Genomic DNA, 16,686 nt, shown 5'->3' on the forward strand with positions numbered 1-16,686 from the left:
ACCTCCATATTTCCTTTTTTCCTCTCATTTCATGACATTTTTTAATGATTTCTGCTCTTCCTCCTTCTTTTGTTCCAACTCAATACATCTTCCAAGAGTCAAGCACAGAGACTTCTATCGTGGTGGGTAGGTAGTTCCTTTCGTATCAGGCAGACTTACAAAGTAAAACAGTAGTTCTCAATTCTGTAGTTAATTCTTGAATTTGAATTTCTTACTAACAAAGTAAGAAATATGTAACTGTACTTAATGTACTAGAGTAGATTTATGTCATTTCCAAAAATGAATGGGATAGAAAATGGCTTTGTAGTTTATGAGATAGAAATTGCTCACAATTGGGGCGCCTGGGCAGCTCAGTCGGTTACATGTCTGACTCTTGGTTTCAGCTCAGATCATGATTTCAGGATCCTGGAATTATGCCCCTGTTGGGCTCCTCACTCAGCATGGAGTCTGCTTGTCCTTCTCTCTCTGCTCCTCACCCTTCTCTCTCCCAAATAAATAAAATCTTTAAAAAAAAGTTGCTCACAATTTTCAGTCCCTCTTATCTACCAGCAACTTAGTCTTCCATATATGAAATTATCTATTCTGTCCTGTGCAAAATAGCAGAAACAAAGTTGAGATCTCTAGAAAATAAAGCTCAATAAAATCTGGTTGGAATATGTGGAGAATAATGGGAGGCCTAGATTTACCAAGAGCAATGACCTGAAAATGTGTATATCAGAAAACAATGATCTGCTGTCTAACACAGACAAAAGAGTTGTCACACTCTTGGTATGCTATTTACAAACACAGTCCCAGGTCTATTTCATCTATGCTGCATCTATAGGAATGGTCTAGAAAGATTTCAATAGGAAAAAAATAAGTAGGAAAGGGGAGGGATTATTTCTCTGTACAACAAAGAACAGGTTAAGATTATTGTTTCTTTTATTATTCTGAATCCATCTGTATAAAGGGTAAAGAAAGTCAAAAGGTCACAATCTTTAGATGTGGCTATATGTTCCCATGCAATTTTGTGGTTACAAGTTAGGGAGTGACTAGAATTGTTCCTGTTTCAAAGGTAGGAAATGAGAGGTTATCCTGAGGTCAGGATCTTCTAATGTGGCTCTTGATCTAAATTGTGTTAACTTGCTCTGCTCCAGGATGAAAGCAATTATGACCAGATCAATGTGCTCTGCATCTGGTTAGTCAGCTGCTCCAGAGTAGGCAGCCAGCAAGACAGCTTTGGGGCCCTCTCTGGGCACTGTGCCTCCTAAGATTTGAGTATAGGCCAATCCTGTTGCCCAGTAATTCTTAAAAGATATTCTCAGATCCCTAAGATAAGTAAAATAAACATAAATAGGAAATACCCTCCTTTTAATTTTCCAAGTAAGCTGTAACTGAAGTGTTGCACATTTCTATCTAATATTCACTAGAAAATGAAATATTTTAACGACTCTATATGAAACCTATATACTGGCTCAAATGTCTGCCTTAGAAAATCAACTGATTCCTTGGAAGAGGAAATTTAAAAGGAAGCCACTGTTTTTGTTTTTGTTTTTTTTAAAGAGGGGCAAACAATGCTAGAAAGGAAAAGTGGGTCCCAAAACCTAAGTAACTACAAAATCTTCTTTAAAAATGGCTTGAATACAAAATTTTATAACTGTTGCTATAACTACAAGTGATCTTAAGTACAAAATCCTACTCTTATTGCAAATTCCATGTTAAAGTTTGAAAAAGTGCTTCAGTCCCACAATTAACTTTCTTCCAAGTTAGAGTTCAAGAAAAATGTCTGCAATAGAAGGTACGTTCACTGAAAATAAGAACTGGTGAATCAACCAGTCTGCTAATCAAGTTGGTAATACAGGGAATTACAAAAGGGAAAAAAGTACACCTATGTACTCTAAGCATTTTAGCTTGAAACATTCAAATGTGCTTACCAATCTTTTGCTATGAGACCAAGGCCATTACACAGATTCCTTAAATAAACTATGTCATGCCAACATGGACTCTACAATTTCTAGGCAATTTCTTTAAACATGAAGGTAAAAGTTAAAAACACCGGTAAAGCAATGAATGCCAAACTCTTCGAGATTTGTATGACCTTTACAGACTTTTAGATGTTTTCCTTACATCCTTTATCAAGTCTTTCCCAAGTTTTCACAGAAATGACTCTCCTTCAATATTTCTCCATTAATATTTCATTGGTTTAGGTAATATTTGATTAAATTATGTAATTACAACAAAGCTGGAATACAATTGTTAAGAAAATGTAAGTTCCAACTAAAGAAAAGCCTACTAGCTACCAGTTAGTATTAAACAAGCCATAGCCATCAGTCAGTAATCTTACAGAGGGAATGAAGGCCAAATTAGTCAGATCTTCTACTACATACCCTCACTTGCTTTCTTAAATGCTATACAAAATTCTCTGCAAGCATGCAACCATCTATGACATCCTAAATACTGTATACGTTAACAAATTTCTAAACTGCACTATAGGATGATTTGAACTTTCCTTTTTAAATGGAGTGATGAACTATAATAAAATTTCCATGCAATTTTAAGTAACATTCTTAACCTAGAGAAGAAACAAACAGATAAAAGGGAAGAACTAAACTCAGTATTAGAGTTAAATGAAAATTTTGTCACATAATCTTTTTCTATTAATCACTGGACCTCTTGTACCTTTTTATATCACAAAGATCACTTTGTTATCTTTTAATTCCCTTCACCTATTTTGCTTATCCACACAACTCCCCTCCCCTCTGGCAACCACTAATTTGTTCTCTGTATTTATAAAATCTATTTCTGGTTTTCATGGGTTTGTTCATTTGTTTTTTTTTTTATATTTCACATATAAGTGAAATCATATGATATGCGCCTTTCTCTGTCTTATTTCCCTCAGCAGAATACCTTCTAGATCCATCCATGTTGTCATGAATGGCAAGATCTCATTCTTTTTTAAGGCTGAGTAATATTCCATTGTATATATTTACCACATCTTCCCTAACTGTTCACTTATCAATGGGCACTTAAGGGGAGTAAGTCGGAGGGGGAGACGATCCATTAGAGACGATGGACTCTGAAAAACAAACTGAGGGTTCTAGAGGGGAGGGGGGTGGGGGATGGGTTAGCCTGGTGATGGGTATTAAAGAGGGCACATTCTGCATGGAGCACTGGGTGTTATGCACAAACAATGAATCATGGAACACTACATCAAAAACTAATGATGTAATGTATGGTGATTAACATAACAATAAAAAATATTTTTAAAAAATGGGCACTTAGGTTGCTGCAAGATCTTGGACGTTGTAAATAATGCTGCCATAAACAAAGGAGTGCATATATCTTTTTGAATTAATGCCCAATCATCTTATTAGCCCATCTCTGTGAATGTGATATCTTTTTTTTAAAAAAATAAACCTAAATTCCATATGAAAAACCTTCCCAGGGTGCCTGGGTGGCTCAGTTGGTTAAGCTGCCGGCTCTTGATTTTGGCTCAGCTCATGATTTTAGGGTCCTGGGATTGAGCCCCACATCAGGCTCCACACTCAGCGAGAGTCTGCTTGAGGATTCTCTTTCTCCTTCTCCCTCTGCCCCTCCCCCTTGCTCTCTAAAATAAATCTTAAAAAAAAAAAAGAAAGAAAACTTTTCCTATTTCACTCTTACAATATTGTTTGAAATATGTAGGTGTCTAAGATTTGATTATTTTATAGAAGTTAAAAATAAATATTTACTACAGGATTTGATCTAATGCTTAAAAATCAGTTTGTTTTTTTTCATGCCTTAGGACAAGGTTTATAGTGAGTTCCTAGGCACTTGAATACATGTTCATTTATATGACTGCTTTCATAACAGCAGGCTAAAATTCTGATTAAAACCCAAGTCATTAGGTGTGCAAACAATAGGAAAGAAAACCTAATGGTACTCACCAAGGCTCTCCACTACTCATGAATAGTAAGAGACAGTAAAATGGGTATGAATTAATCATTACTGAACTCCAGAATGTATTTTACTCTAATTAACTTTACTCAAATATTGGGGGGTAGGGAGAGAGAAATCATCATGAAATTACAGTGAGTGAGAATGTTCAAGGTATTAGATTTAAAAAGTGCCTAGAGCATTAAAATTCTTCTCACTGAGTTCAAAATAGACCCTCTTTGTGGTTCCAACTGCTTCCAAATATATGGATTCTTTTACCAAGAGGAAACAAAAAGGTCTTTTTTGACTCTGAGATTTGATTTTTACCTGGAAATTAAAAAGTGGCAGCATTAAGTCTCTTGTTTTAAGCCTATCACTCCAATTAAGGTTTTCCCTGGAGCCCTAATGCGTATTTACTTTCTGTGTACACATTTCGTTAGCATTAGTATCTATCTCTCTGACATCCTAAGTGATACAAAAGGGCAGAGAAAGTTTTCTAGTTTTTCTATTCTTTCTGTATACAAAAAAGATTAAATTTAATGATTTTCACTGATGGTTCAATAAGACTTAGCTCTCAATAATCAACACCCTAGAATGCAATAATATTTATAGTTTATTATAAAACCCGACACTGGTTTTGACACAAAATTTATTAAGGACAACTTGAGACAGATTTATTTGAGCAATCTCTTAATATTAAAATATGAGCAACCTTTTGTTTATAAAGTTAACCAGGCAATTCACAAGTTTATGTCCCTATATACTAGCAACCATGTCCTTCAAAAATGATTACAAATGTACATAAAATGACTAGTACCTAATGATATCAACAACTTTTTTTCCTCAAATGAGGTTTAAGTTTACGTACTTCCCTACCCATTAATTTCTCTAGCAACATCATGTAAGAAGGTGTCTATCATGAATTTAAGGGGGGGAAAATACTTTTAAAAAATCATTAATGTGAATTTAGGTAAAATGCATTTTAACTGCTAAGAGATCTGTTTTTATCAATTGTCTCCTCTTATACAAGTGAAAGCACTAAAATGTGCTATAACAATAACAAGGGAATAAAAACAATTCACCTTCCACATTATATAATTTTTCAGCCATCATTTTAAAATATAAGATCTCTATAAGACTACCAGAAGTTAGTATAATCAAGGAAATAATATCTTTTCCCCTTTTTATGTAATAAAGTAGTAAATAGAACTATGTGCCAATCTGTTCTAGCACTCTACTTACATTAACTCTTTTAACCATCATAGTAACGCTATAAAATTATTTAAATTATATACTCATTTTACTTATCTAAAGAAATTTAGTCACTGGTGAGTTAAAAATTCACTGTTACAGCTAGTAAGCAGAAGAGCCAGTGGGAACCCAAACAGTGTAAGGCCCTACCCAAGTCCATGTTTTTACTGCTACATAACATCACCCATCTCACACACAGACTAACTCAATAAATAAATGCCTGGCTGCTTAATAATTTTTCTTCTAGGAGTTATAAAAATCAGTGACTGAGAAATAAGGTACAAATTAATCCTTTTTCCTTGGGGCGCCTGGGTGGCTCAGTTGTTAAGTGTCTGCGTTCGGCTCAGGTCATGATTCTGGGGTCCTGGGATCGAGCCCCACATCAGGCTCCCTGCTTGGCAGGAAGCCTGCTTCTCCCTCTCCCACTCCCCCTGCGTGTGTTCCCTCTCTCACTGTGTCTCTCTCTGTCAAATAAATAAAATCTTTAAAACAAAACAAAAGAAAAAAAACAAATTAATCCTTTTTCCTTTCCTTTTCCTACTTCTCTACCTACAGAATTAGGTATTCCTCACACTATGCTCTCATAATCTTTACGCATATCTTTTATATAGCAGCTTCCTACCTAATAAGTTTAAGCACATGATTATAAACACTTTCAGAGAAGGAAGGACATGTTGCTGTTTGTGTTTTGAAACCCCACTCATTTCCTTGTGCAGGGCCTAGCTTTAAGAAGGACCAAGTACTGGACAGAACAGAACAGAGGGCAGTGAAGAAAAAAAAAAAAAGGCACTCTTTAGAATAACTTATAAACAAGGGAGACCCACATCTTATTGAGTTTAAAATATTTTGCATATTTAATCAAATAGTCCAAAATGTATGCAACAAAACTGGAACATTTTCCAACAAAATTGGAAAAACTGTTTTTCACTAACTTCTAGTAACATTAAGGTTTTATTAGCAACTGAATATAACTCTTATCATTTTTGATCCCCATGAAAGCCTTATGAGTTGATACTGCTCTGCCCATTTTACAAATGAGGAAATAGACTCAAAAATTTTAACAAATTTACCTGAGATCACATGGCTTGCAAGTCTGGCCATTTCCAATTGATAGTTCCAAGTGACATTAAAAAGGAGGGACGGGTACAAAAGAACCAAAGCCTATAGCTCTGAAGCTATTCAAAGTAGAAGATACCCAGGAGTAGATTCCAAATTAGAATTTGTTGAGTTACTGGAGCTTAACAAAAATTGCCCCTAAGAATATCCAAGTGAGAGAGGAAGGTCAAGTGCAGGATTAGGATCCAATTTCATTTTGATCTAAAGCAGAGGTTCTCAAAGTGTAGTCTGTGAAATCTTTACAAGAGGGTTGGGTCCTGAGATCAAAATTATTTTTACAATGATTCTAAGAAGTTATTTGCCTTTTTCACTTTTCTCTCAAGTCTTCAGTGGAGTTTTCCAAAAACTACACTGCATGGAATATTGCAACAGACTGAAAAGCAAAAGTAGATGTGAGAATCCAGCTGTTTTCTATTAAGCTAGACATGAAAGAGATTTACAAACATGAAAAACAATGCTAATATTCTTGCCATGTTTTTAAAGTTATTTCTTATTTAAAATATGTGCTGTGATATATTAATTTGTAATGTTTCTTAATTTCAAGTAAATTAACATTAAAGAACATAAAGTCCAGAAACCAAAAAGGTTGAAAAGCTGCTGCTCTAGATTGAGGATGGAAGATGGTGGCACAGGATGAAAACCCTAGGCTCACCTTGTCCCATGAATACAACTATGTAACTATCAAGTCACCCTAAATACCCCAGAAACTGACCCCCAAGACTGGCAGAACAAACTCCACAACTAAAAGTAGAGAAGAGGCCACACTAAGAAGGTAGGAAGTGTAGACACAGTTTGGGAGAGAAACAGATCTTAGCCACTGAGGTGGGAAGGGAGACACAGCTGCAGAGAAGGGTGAAAGACAGCCCAGTACCCAGGGGAGCACACAGGGAAAATCAATCCCTACAGCAACTGGCTTGGAAAGCAAGAAGGGCCAAATATCCTGAGTTCTTGCAACTAACAGGGTTAAAGCCTGGAATTTTAATGGTCAGCAGGCTTGGCTGGGATAGAGCCCTAAGGGCACTGTGCTGTGCTTGGAGAGAATGTAGGCAAACAACCCATGGACGTACAGCATGGAAACAGCGATCTTAAGAGCTCCTGGGGCACACAGTGGGAGTTTATTTGCTCATCTTGGAGCATGTCCCAGAGAGGCAGCCTTCATGGAGAGGCTACATTTCCCTCCCCCACACTTCAGTATAAGCAAAGGCCCCCTGAGGAGATCAGTGCAGTACCACCACTGGCTACCTAACTTGCTTACACCAAGCCCTGCCCTCCGATGCTCCAGTGGAACCGCCCTTTCCAGTCTCACTTGCCTCAGTCTCAGCAAGGTGGGTACCCTCCCCAATAAGACCAGCCCAAATTCCTACCCACACCCAGTCTCTCAACCTAGGAGTTTTGTGCGGCCTCAGTTCTGGCGGCAGTGGCAACAGGTCTCATTTCACAAGCAGACCAGAGTACACCTAGTTAAAACTCACCACATTCTGGTCAGGGACAAACACTGCCCACAGCAGGCAAGGAAAGCTTCTTCACACAACTGACCTGAAGGATAAAACAGCCAGAACACAACAGCAGAGTGCACACAACACACACTGGAGGCACTCCCTAAAGTGCCAGGCCCTGGGAAACAGGGGACACTACATAGCAGGGCATTAGAGAATCTCTTTTCCTAAGGCCATTAACTTTAAAAACAGGAGACCTAAGCTGACTTTCCTAACACAAGAAACAGACACAAAGACTTAGACAAAATGAGAAGACAAAGAAAACTGTCCCAAATGAAAGAACAGGAAAAGGCAATGGCCAGAGATCTAAGCAAAACAGATATAAGTAACACACCTGATGCAGAATTTTAAAAAATGATCATAAGGACACTCACTGAACTTGAGAAAAAAGTGGAAGACATGAGTAAGACCGTTAACAGAGAGATAAAGAATAGCACAGCAGAAATAAAGGGTTCAATAAACAAAATAAGCAACACTTGATGGAATGAATAGCAGGCTGGAAGAAGCAGAGGAACGAATTACTGACTGAGAAGACAGAGTAATGGAAAGTAATGAAGCTGAACAAAAGAGAGAAAAAAGAATTATGCAAAATGAGAATAGACTTAGGGAACATAGTAACTTCATCAAATGTAATAACATCCAAATCATAGGAGTCCAAGAAGAAGTGAGGAGAAAAAAGGGGACAGAAAATTCATTTGGATAATAACTAAAAACTTCCCTAATCTGGGGAAGGAAACATATATAGGAGGCACAGAGAACTTTGATCAAAATCAACAAAAGCAGATTCATACCAAGACATATTGTAGTTAAATTGGCAAAATATAGTGACAAAATTTTAAAAACAGAAAGACAAAAGGAGGCAGTAACTTAAAAGAGAAAACCCACAAGGCTAGCAGGGGATTTTTCAGCAGAAACGTTCCAAGACAGAAGGGCCTGGCATGATACATTCAAAGTGCCGAATGGGAAAAATCAAGTCAAAAAGACTATTAGCAAGGCTATCATTCAAAATAGGAGAGATAAAGAGCTTTCCAGACCAAAACCAAACGAAACAAAATTAAACTAAAGGAGTTCATGACCACCAAACAAGCCCAGCAAGAAACATTAAAGGGGACTCTCTTGAGTGGAAAGGAGAGACCAAAAGTGACAGAATAAAGGTAGGAAACACAAAAGCAGTAAAAATGAATATTTCTGTAAAAAAAAATCAGTCAAGAAACTCACAAAATAAAAGATGTAAAATATAATAATATATACCTAAGATGTGGGGAGGAGAGGAATAAAGAATGGGTTCAAACTTAAATGACCATCAACAATACAGACTGCTATATGCAGAAGAAATTATATACAAACCTGATGGTAACCATATATCAAAAACCACTAATAAATATGCAAAGAATAAAGAGAAAGAAATCCACATGTATCACTAAAGTAAATCAGCAAACCATGGAAGAGAGAAAGACAAGAGGTTCACAAAAAATCTTAAGAAAAAAACATAAAACAATAAAATGACAAATATGTATCTATCAATAATTACTCTGAATTTAATTGGACTAAATCCTATCAAAAAACACAGGGTGACAGAATGGATAAAAACACAAACAAAAAAAACAAGACTCATCTTAAAAATGAGACTCATTTTAGACCCAAAGACGCCAGCAGATTGAAAGTGAGGGGATAAAAAAACATTTATCATACAAATGGATGTCAAAATAAAGCTGGAGTAGCAATAATTATATCTGACAAAATAGATTTTAAAACAAAGACTAACAAGAGACAAAGGACATTATATAATAAAGCAGACAATCCAACAAGAAGATATAACAATTGTAAATATTTATGCACCAAACACAGGAGCACCCAAATACATAAAACAGTTTAACAAACATAGAGGAATTAATCAATAATGATACAATAATGTAGGGGACTTTAACAGCCCACTTATATTAATGGACTAGATCATCTAAACAGAAAATCAACAAGGAAACAATGGCTTTCAATGACACATTGGACCAGATGGATTTAACAGATACATTCAGAACATTCCATCCTAAAACAGTAGAATATACACTCTTTTCAAGTGCACATAAAACATTCTCCAGAACAGATCACATATTGGCCCACAAAACAAGTCTCAACATATTCAGAGCATCAAAGTCATACCATGCATCTTTTCTGACCACAAGGCTATGAAACTAGAAGTCAACCACAAGAAAAAAATCTGGAAAGAGCACAAATACATGGATAAAAAACATGCTACTAAGCAATGAATGGGTCAACCAGAAAATAAAAGAAGAAATAAAAAAAGTACAAGGAAACAAATGAAAATGAAAACACAATGGTCCAAAACTTTCGGGACACAGCAAAAGCAGTTCTAAGAGAGAAGTTTATAGCAATACAGACCTACCTCAAGAAGCAAGAAAAATCTCAAATAACTTTACACCTAACAGAGTTAGAAAAAGAACCAACCAAAACCCAGCAGAACAAAGGAAATAATAAACATTAGAGCAGAAATAAACATAGAAACTAAAGAAAACAACAGATCAATGAAATCAGGAACTGCTTCTTTGGGGAAAAAAAAATCAATATAACTGATAAACTTCTAAACAGACTTATGAAGAAAAAAAAGAGAAATGGCCCCAATAAATAAAATCACAAATGAGAGAGAATAAAAAAATACCACAGAAATACAATTACAAGGGAATATTATAAAAAACTATATGCCAACAAATTGGACAAACTAGAGAAGATGGTTAATTCCTAGAAACATATAAACTACCAAAGCTGAAACAAGAAGAAATACAAACCCTGAACAAACCAATACCCGGCAAAGAAATTGAATCAATAATCAAAAAACTCCCAAAAAACAAAAGTTCAAGACCAGATGGCTTCACAAGCAAATTCTACTAAACATTTAAAGAAGAGTATGCCTAGTCTTCTCACATTCCAAAAAACAGAAAAGGAAGGAAAACTTCCAAATTCATTCTATGAGGCCAGCATTGCCATGATACCAAAACCAGATAAAGACACCACCACAAAAGAGAACTATGGGTCAAAATCCCGGATGAACACAGATGCAAAAATCCTCAACAAAATACTTGCAAACCAGATCCAACAATACATTACAAAAATCATTCCCCACGATCAAGTGGGATTTATTCCTGGGGTGTAAAGGTGGTTCAATCTTCACAAATCAATCAATGTGACACATCACATCAATATGAGAAAGAAGGGGCACCTGGCTGGTTCAGTAGGTGGAGCATGCAACTCTTGATAAGTTCAAGTCCCGTGTTGGGTGTATACATTACTTAAAAATAAAATCTTAAAAAAAAATAACAGAAAGGATAAAAACCATGTATCATTTCAAAAGATGCAGAAAAAGCATTTGACAAAGTACAACACCCATTCATGATAAAAACTCCCAACAAAGTAGTTTTAGAGGGAACATAACTCAACATTATAAAGGCCTCATATGAAAAACCCATAGCTAAGATCATCCTAAATGGGGGAAAAAAACAGCTTTTTCCTCTACAGTCAGAAATAAGACAGGGATGTCCACTCTCATCACCTGGACTCAACATTGTGCTGGAATTCCTAGCCACAGCAATCAACAACAAAAAGAAATAAAAGGCATCCAAATAGGTAAGGAAGAAGTAAAACTTTCACTATTTGCAGATGACATAATACCATACATAGAAAACCCTAAAGACTCCAACAAAAAACTGCTAGAACTGATAAAACAAATTCAGTAAAGCTGCAGGATACAAAACTAATGTATAGAAATCTGTTGCATTTCTATACATTAATAATGAAGCAACAGAAAGAGAAATTAAGAAAACAATCTCATTTACAATTGCACCAAGAAATACTAAGATACCCAGGAATAAATCTAACCAAAAAGGTGGGGAAAGACCTGTATTCTGAAAACTATAAAACACTGATGAAAGAAACTGAAGATGACACAAAGAAATGGAAAGATATTCCATGCTCAAGGACTGGAAGAATAAATATTGTTAAAATGTCTATACTATCCAATCTACACATTCAATACAAACCCTATCAAAATACTAACAGCATTTTTCAAAGAACTAGAACAAACAATCCTAAAATTTGTATGGAACCACAAAAGACCAAATAGCCAAAGCGATCTTGAAAAAGCAAAGCAAAGCTGGAGGCATCAAAATTCTGGACTTGAAGTCACATTCAAAGCTGCAGTAATCAAAACAGTATGGTACTGGCACAAAAATGGACACATAGAGCAATAGAACAGAACAGAAAACCCAGAAATGAACCCACAATTATATGGTCAATTAATCTTTGACAAAGCAGGAAAGAATATCCAATGGAAAAAGTTTTTTCAACAAATGTTAGGAAAACCAGACAGCAAAGTGCACAAGAAAATAACTGGCCCACTTTCTTGCACCATACACAAAAAGAAATTCAAAATGGATTAAAGACCTAAATATGAGGCCTGAAACCATAAAAATCCTAGAAGAGAACAAAGGCAGTAAATTCTTCAACACAGGCCAAAGCAACATTTTTCTAGATATGTCTCCTGAAACAAGGGATATAAAAGCAAAGATAAATTATTGGGATTACATGAAATTAGAAAGCTTTGCACAGCAAAGGAAACACTCAGCAAAACTGAAAGGCAACCTATGAAACGGGATAAGGTATCTGCAAATGACATACACAATAAAGCCTTAATATCCAAACTATATGAAGAACTTAAAAAGCTCAACCACCAAAAAACAAAAAATCCAATAGAAAATGGGCAGAAGATGCCTGGGTGGCTCAGTCAGTTGAGCATCTGACTTGGTTTTGGCTCAGGTCCTGATCTCACAGGTCATGGGATCTGACCCCGTGTCTAGTTCCATGCTTAGTGTGCGTCTGCCTGGGTATTCTCTCCCTCTGCCCCTTCCCCTGCTCATGCGTGCTCTCTCTAGAATAAATAAATCTTAAAAAAAAAAAAGAGAAAGAGAGAATGGGCAGAAGAAATAAACAGACATTTCTCCAAAGACATACAGATGATCTATGGACACATGAAAAAAAGATGTTCATCATCACTTAACATCAGGGAAATGCAAATCAAAACTACAATGAAATATCACCTCACACTTGTCAGAACAGCTAAAATCAACATCACAAGAAACAACGTGTTGGCAGGGATGTGGAGCAAAAGGAAACCTCTGCCTTGTTGGTGGGGATGCAAACCAGTGCAGCCACTGTGGAAAACAGTATGAAGAGGCCTCAAAAAGTTAAAAATAGAACTACCCTATGACCCAGGAATTGCACTACTGGGTATCTACCCAAAGAATACAAACTAAATCAAAGGGATACATGCACCCGTATGTTTATAGCAGCATTATTAACAATAGCCAAATTATGGAAGCAGCCCAAGTATCCACTAATAGATAAATGGATAAAGAAGTGATATACATATATGTACATATATATAATGGAATATATATATATAATGGATGCATATATATATATAATGGAATATTATTCAGCCATAAAAAAGGATATCTTGCCACTTGCAACAACATGGATGGAGCTAGAGAACATAATGCCTAGTGAAATAAGTTAGTCAAAGAAAGACAAATAACATATTTTACTCACATGTGGAATTTAAGAAAGAAAACAAATCAGCAAAGGGAAAAAGAGAAAGACAAATCAAGAAACAGACTCTTAACTATAGAGAACTGATGGTCACCAGAGGTGAGGGAGGTGGGGGGATGGGTTAAATAGATGATGGGGAATAAGCAGCACACTTGTGATGAGCACTGGGTGGTATGTGGAATTGCTGAATCAGTATATTGTACACTTGAAACTAGTATGTATGTTAACCAGCTGGAATTTAAATAAAGCCTTAAAGAGCCAAAAACATAAAAAATAAATAAATAAAACACACTTGGATTAAAACAGAAAAAAAAAAAAGCTGCTGCTCTAAGGACATTCTCAACCAATCCTCAAATCTAAAATCTGGTCTTCCAGGGCGCCTGGGTGGCTCAGTTGGTTAAGCGACTGCCTTCGGCTCAGGTCATGATCCTGGAGTCCCTGGATCAAGTCCCGCATCGGGCTCCCTGCTAGGTGGGGGGTCTGCTTCTCCCTCTGACCCTCCCCCCATCTCATGTGCTTTCTCTCTCATTCTCTCTCTCTCAAATAAATAAAATCTTTAAAAAATAAAATAAAATCTGGTCTTCTAAATTGATTTATTCACCAGAATTAAGTGGGTTATGTAAATGTAAAGTTCCTGGGTTTCACCATATTATAAACTCCTTAAGGACAGAAATATTTAAATCTTTGTGTCCCTCCCTACCCCCATCCTATCACTCATATCCCCCCAAAATTGGCTATATCAAGCCAGATTATTTCTCACTGCATCTTTCTAAATTAATGCTATACTTTATCCTTAAGCATATTAAGGATTCTACAGTCCCACATCATCTCAAAATGAACTGTACAGGAAACTGAAAAGATGAGACTTTACCACATGGTGACGCATGATGACCCAATATAAAGATACCCTGTGAGGTTCAGCTAGTCATTCACTCTTTTAAACACCTCCTAACTCCAACAATAAGAAATTTAAAAAGCATTATGGGAACTTCAATAGAAAGAGGTAAAAATATTTAGATATTTAAAAGGTCATATGACACATTTTTCAATTACCACAAAATAAAGGATTATTTGTCTTCTATAGATTTTCAAAGCTCAAATCTCACAAAATCTCCCACTTTGTAAATATTCATGTAGGTTCACTGAAAATGTTCTTAGCCATGCCCAGTACAAGGTAAATATGAATTTGCTCTTAATGTTAAAAAAAAAAAAGCATGTAGGCAACTTTATAACTTTTCTCACCAAAACATATCTCAACAACTGAATGTGCTACTCTGTCACTGATGACACAATAACAGTTTATCACATTTTTAAAAAACTAGCTCTTTATTAAACTTTTCATAAGACAAATCCTACTGAATAGTGACCAACTTTCCTTGCAACAGTGGAAGACTTGGCAAAATGTTAAAAATGCCAGGACTCTTCCACTTTTTGGTAGTTTTTGTTTCTATGAAGTGCTAAATTAGACTAAGATGAAATGAAGAAAAAAGAGGGCAAAATGTGCATACCCATTAATAATGACTTTTTAAAAAAGATTTCCTATGAGGATAGAGAAAAATATTTAAAAACAGTAATGTCTGAATTAACCAGACTTCTGTCAAATAGGATACTGTTCTTCAACCTGAATTGCTCCCTTAAAAGGAATTAAATGGATTCTAGTTAATCAAAGATTGAGTATACGGACCTAGATCCTTTCTTCTTTGTTTCACTATTGCTTAATATCTGTTAAATCTTGTTCCTCAAAAGCTGAAAGGTAACATATTCCTACATTTAATTAACATCTGGTAAAATGTGAATTACATACAACCGCAGCATTGGTTGACCAAGGGTTTGTAACATACAGGAAGTCCATTTGGTTCAGCAAAAATTGAGAATAAGCCTAATTCGATTCAAATCCTGACTCCTTCATATAGACACTGGGGAAAGTGAGAAGTACGACACTGAGAAATCCAACCTTAGTTATTCCCTCTTTGGAGAAGGAAATAAAAAACTACCTCAAAAACATGTGAGATATAAATTAGAATGTATGGACTATACCTAGCACACTGTAGGCATTCAACAAATGTTACTTCTTCCACTAAACACTCCCGAAGTATTAACACCAAATACATGTACTGTATATAAAATTGCAGTCTATATACACCACTGACCTCTCCTCAATCACAGTCAAAATGAGAGATTAACTTTTATGGGGTAATGTGGGAGCAAGTTAGTAAAATTATTTGTAAGAAAATATTCTCAATTTCAAATAACTACCCTGCAAACAGAATTTCCCATCAGGCAATTCTTATGTAAAGAATGTCATGATAAACTGACTAGTTCTGTGAACAGTCTGTATTTTGTACAAGCACAGAACTATTGAATGAAAATTCATCACTGGGGTCAATAGGTCTTTCTCCACCCAGACATATAAGGCCTTCGTGTTCTGACCCCACTACTTTTCAGCCACGTCTTCAGAGATCACATTACAATATCCTGGTTTTCTTCCAACCTCTCCAGCTGCTCCTTTACAGGTTTGCACACGCATGTGCATGCACACATACACCCCACACATAGCTATTAGGCACTAGAACTTCTAAGGCCAAAGTATTTTTCTTCTCACTCTATACTTCTTCCTCAGGCAAACTCATCTAGGTACATGGATTCAATATAAACAGTAACTCCCAAATTTCTATCTCTGATCCTTTTATAGCTCTTTTCTTAGCTGCAGGCTCCTGTATCCTACTGCCTACTTAGGTGTCTCAGACACCTTAATTATAAAAGTTAGGCCTCATTCTTTAGGGGAAATCATTCAATGTCAAACCCCTCACCAAGGGAATATATTGTCTGAGTGGCTGGTCCTAAGAATCATACTTTTTATAATTACATTTTCAAGTTTATTGTAGTTCTGAATGGTAGTGAGAACTGAAACCAACTAAATCCAGAGTTTACAGTCTACATTAACATCACTATTCAGTTGTCCTGGACAACATGACTTTACTATTCCAGGAAACTCTTGTCCAGGCAGATAAGAGTTGCAAATAACTTCATTGTTCATTTCAGGAACTTCCCCCAAAACCCCATATAAACCAACAGCAGACTATTCAACTTTTTAATAAATAGCGAATGATTGTTCACTTTCCAAGACACTTTGAAAATCTCACCTCAAAACCCTTGCTTTGCTATATCTATCAATCCTAAACTATTATATCGTGATCCTAATTCTAATCAGCTCCTGCACTGAAATAGCTCTCTTAAAGACTCCAAATCCTCAATAAATATCCCAACTTTGCTCTCCCTTCCTATTTTGCTCTTCTTTTCATTCACATACCCT

General features: G+C 36.0%; 1 protein-coding gene across 5 annotated transcripts in view; it reads right to left on the minus strand.

The window, feature by feature from the left end:
• The window catches only part of CDK17 (cyclin dependent kinase 17), a 114,013-nt gene that overhangs the window by 80,295 nt on the left and 17,032 nt on the right, over positions 1-16,686 (minus strand). The window contains exon 1 of one of the 5 annotated variants that reach the window (XM_088025288.1): positions 3-685. The exons of the other annotated variants lie outside the window; for them this stretch is intronic. The gene's annotated coding sequence lies outside the window, so the exon portion shown is untranslated. Of the gene's footprint in view, positions 1-2; positions 686-16,686 lie in introns of those variants that run through there. 5 annotated transcript variants of the gene reach the window in all.

Source organism: Eumetopias jubatus, unplaced genomic scaffold, assembly GCF_037043125.1.
Source record: "Eumetopias jubatus isolate StellerSeaLion01/CBP00866 unplaced genomic scaffold, mEumJub1_p1.0 scaffold_8, whole genome shotgun sequence".
In the NCBI taxonomy this organism is placed as follows: domain Eukaryota; kingdom Metazoa; phylum Chordata; class Mammalia; order Carnivora; family Otariidae; genus Eumetopias; species Eumetopias jubatus.